The sequence below is a fragment of the Buceros rhinoceros genome, unplaced genomic scaffold, assembly GCF_000710305.1.
Source record: "Buceros rhinoceros silvestris isolate BGI_N320 unplaced genomic scaffold, ASM71030v1 scaffold24906, whole genome shotgun sequence".
NCBI lineage: Eukaryota > Metazoa > Chordata > Aves > Bucerotiformes > Bucerotidae > Buceros > Buceros rhinoceros.
In genome coordinates, this window is record NW_010417279.1 from 3101 (window position 1) to 7579 (window position 4479).

A 4479-nucleotide genomic window follows, 5' to 3' on the forward strand; every position below is an offset into this window, starting at 1 on the left:
CCTCTGTGCCCTGCGAAACCCCAGCCGCTCCTACCAGCCCCTTTTGGTTTTTCAAGCCTTTGGGGCTGTTTTTTTCCAGCTTGCTTCTGCAGCTGGGCAAGGTCTGAGCAAGCTCTGCCCTTTCAACGGGAAAAGCCGGGAGTAGCCCAGGGGAAAAAATCCTCCAAGGTTTTTTCACAAGCAGGGGGAGCCCGTGATGGGCCTCCCCCTGCCAGAGCGGGGTCCTCTCTGCTGTGTGACTTTCCCTTTGCACAAAGCCCATCTCAGGAGAAGGGGCAAAACCAGCTCAGCTAGGGAGAAAGGCCAAAGCAGAGAAAAATCCTCCCTGCAGGAAGCAATTCCCACCTCACAGACCCTGCAGGGCCGGGGGTATTGTACAGGACCAGCTCCCGTCACCCAGAAAAAGCGCCACTGGATCCCCAGTTAAGATCCAAGCTTTTTCACAAGCCCAACGGCAACCGGAGAGCAGGAGTTAACAAAGCCACCACCCCTGTATAAATCAGGTTGACTTTGGCTTCAGAAAGAGCAGCAGACCCAGGAATCAGCCCATCCAGCTGGGAAGAGGCACCCACGGAGCAGACGGAGCCTGTATCCCCTCGATGATCCCGACTCGTGACAGCAGACCCCTGCGAGCCATCCCCTGAGACAGCCAAGCGGCTGCTAAACGCCTCCTCACCCTGCAGAGCCAGCACAAGCAGATTGTCACCTGCCACGGGGCATCACTGCGAGCTGGAGGCAGCGGAGGCTGCAAGTCATCCCCAGGCAATAACACCCTGGCGGGGTTTCGGCCCCGGCTTCAGCACAGAGACCACGCAGCAGCCGGCAGCAGCCGGCGGAGCTAACGGGTCCAGAAAGCAGCCTGAGGTTCCAGAAAGACGCTCAAGCTCCGCGCTGCAGGCAGCTGCCTCCTGGGCAGCCCGTGGAGGAGCTCACCCGTGTCCACCGGTGCCTTGGCCTTTTCCATCGCGCCAAAAGGGCCCTTCACACCCCTGAGCACGGAGAGGACCCGCTCCGCCCCTTCCAGCCCGACTCACCACCAGCAGCGATTCAGCATCGCCTGAACTGCCCCAGTGAGTCTGAAGACTAAAATTCAGAGACCATCGTGTCCTCGGTCCCACCTGCAACATCTGCCCCGTCCCCAAAACAGCTGGATTTGGTGGGGGGCACAAAGGGAATGGGGAACACCCAGCTTGCCCCATCCGTGGGGCTGCTTCACTCCTCACCCAGGTAATAAAAAGGGACTGTTTCCTGCCATGCAAGATTGTATGTGCACCAGCGTGTGCTTTAACGACGCTGTTTATGTCTTATTTGTATTGCAATCACTGTCATCATTATTTCATTAAATAATTAGAGGAAAAACCCACAGAGCCCTCAATTCACTGCCCGCAAAGCACCACCCCCACCCCAGCAGCCCTATCTGTCCAGTCCTTCTGTCTAATATTGCTGGTTGCCCGCATCAGATAAGGCCCCAGAAGGAAATGAACAGGGTCCTTTAAAATGAGAGACATTTGGGGATTCGATTAAATCCCTGCGCTAATTCAATCAGAGACTCTGCTGCTCTTCCGTGGCACGGAGGGTCTGAGCAGGAGCCTCACCACCGAGCGAGGTCTCCGTCTCATCGCCGGGGCTGTGAAAGCCTGTGCCCGCAGAACGGGTCGTGGCTGAGCTCTGCTGAACATCACCTGGTGGGGGGGAAGGACAGGGGAGGGAAGCGGCACTGGCACCGTCACAGCCAGCCAGCAAACCTGGTCGTGGCTGGCAGAAAGCACCAGGGAGCTCCTCAGCACGAAGCCGAGGGCCACCCTGCAGCGCCAGGACAGGGATGTGAGCGGGTTCCCTTCGCACCGTCATCACGGCCAAGGGGCTGCTGGAGGAGGTGGCAGATGGAGGCAGTGCCGATGCTCCTGAGCAGGCGGCTACTGTCCTCCCTCCTCAAGGACTCACCCAAAGCACCCCATGGTCTCGCTGCTGCATGGCTCCCTCTCCCTCGGCCAGCAACAGTAGCTCAGGAGTCAGCAGCCAACATCTGGATCTCTCCATCCTCAATATCTTGGTCTCACTGCTCTGAACATCTGGGTCTCCTTTGCCCTCAACATCTGGGTGTCCCTAGCCTCAACATGCAGGTTTTGCTGTTCTCAGCATCTGCATCGTCCCATCGTCAGCATCTGGATCTCTCTGTCCGGAGCCGGGAGGCCTCCTCCCTGCAGGAGCTCCCTTCGCTGTTCCCAGTTTCTATCTCAGACTAAGTGCCAAGGCAGTTAGTCCCAAGACAGGGACTCCCCAGGCAGGGGGAGAGAACGTTGCAGAACGAGCTGCCTCCAAGCCCCAGGGTGGCTCTCAGGGGTAATTTTAGGGAAGGAGGGTGGTAGGTCTGAGATCAGAGCAACAGCATTAGAGTCCCTAATATCGATTTCCCCATTGAACAAGCCCCAACACCCCCCAAAACAGCCCAGTATCACTCTGCCTGCTCCCACATCCCCAACCCCTGCACCTGGCACCCGCTGCCTGGATCCCTCTGCCTTGGGCATTACTCACTGACTCAAAAGCTTTCTGGAATCCAGGGTGGGGGAGAAGCACTGCGGACCCGCTGCTCTTCAGTCTGTGATTTCACCGGGATTTGCCGGCTGCTGCCAGCAACTGGAACTGTTCGGCTTTGCCAGCAGAGCAGATGGCAACGAACAGATGTGGGTTTGTCGCCACGACCTCGACTTCTCCAGCACGTCTTTAAATAGCTTGTCCCTTCTGGTGGCAAAGCCGGGACTTCCAGCTGGGAAAACCCCGGCCACCGCGACAGCACAGCAGTGAGGGGAAGCCTGCACCGGCCTTCCCCTGGCACTGCCAGCTCCCACACTGCCAGAAGTGCCATAGAATCATAGAATCATAGAATCATCTGGTTGGAAGAGACCTTAAAGATCATCGAGTCCAACCGTTACCCCTGCACTGCCAGGGTCCCGACACCATGTCCCTCAGCACCACAGCCACACGGTTTTTAAACACTTCCAGGGATGGGGACTCCACCACCATGGTAAGTGGCATTCCCTTAAATCCCCAGCTCTAGGAGGTCAGGGATGGGTTTTGAGGCTCTCAGCTTCTTATTTCAAAACCTCTGCTCCTCGCAGTCATGGAGCCATTGTGGCCCAAGTAACGCCCGGACACAAGAAAACGGAATTCAGCCTTTCCTGGCTTTCCTCGAAAGCATCTAACTGCACGGGAATGAGAGCAAGTCCCTCCCTGGGGGTCTCAGGGAGGACATGGCAGAGGTGACATCCCTCCCCAGGGCAGATGGGATGTGGGGACACCAGCATCTCCATCACCCAGGGAGACATCAACGTTTCCAAAGTAGGTTTTTCCTCAAGTGGAAGGAAAAAATTACAATTTCTGTTCTCAGCATGAGAACTGCCCAGATTCATCAGATCAGAAACTTCTAACCAGCCCTGTGAAACGCTACCAGAACTGTTGACGATCAGCACCTCGGGACCTAAAAAGTGACCACGAAGAACCAAGTAAACTCACAGTAACAGGAAGCGGCATCTAACACTCCGCAGGGCCCGAGCAGAAGAGAACGGAGCCCGAACACAGAGCAGAACCACTGAAACGTCAGGAAACGCTCATGGCAGTCATCTCAGAAGCGCTCCTCAGCAGCAGCCCCGCTCCTTGCTCTCCTCGAGCCGCGGTGGCTTTGCAGGGCCGGCCGGAGCCCGGGGCTCGTTGCACCGCAGCGTTTCTACCCGTTCCCTGCTTCATTACCAAATCGATGAATAATTGATACAGAGCAATTAGTGTAACAGCAAAAGCGAGCGCGGATCTATAAACCCCGGATCCAGCAGTGCCCTGGGGCAGGGCGCTGAGTGTGGATATATGAGACACCCGTGGGGACCTGACGGCTCATACCACCCAAAAAACCCTGCGCTTGAAAGGCCTCGGAGCCCTGGCAGCAGAACCCTCCTCTGCGGGACGAAACGATCCCGTGCCAGCAGCCTGTGCTAGTGCCATCACCCCGTTCCTGTCGTCCCCAGTGGAGTGCTCTGCCGTACCCGGCCGGGGCATGGCGCAGCCCTGGTGCTGCCGCGGCCACGCTCGGTGCCTCTGCCCAGAGCCGCTCTGCTCTCTGCAACATGGCGGGAAAGGGGAGCCGCACTTCAAGGGCGACAGCCTTGTCCGTAGCAGAGGGCACGCGGGAGGGAGCCCGTGCAGGGTGCGACCACCCGGGGCCAAACCTCCCCACGCCGCATCCTTCAGCCGAGCAGCTGGAGTTCGCGCAGACCTGCCATCGCCGCAGCGGTGACTGCCAGCCCCAAACCCGGCAGCCCGCGAGCAGGCACACGGCTCCCACTGCAGCGGTAAGGGCTCAGTTGGGTGGTTGCTCCCCAGTGCCAGGAAACGGAGGGCGTTCAAAAGGCTGTAAAAGTGCTGGAGCAGAAAGCCCATGTTGTGGGCACACTCCAGCGCCAATCCCGCAGCGAGAGCTGGCCAGCACAG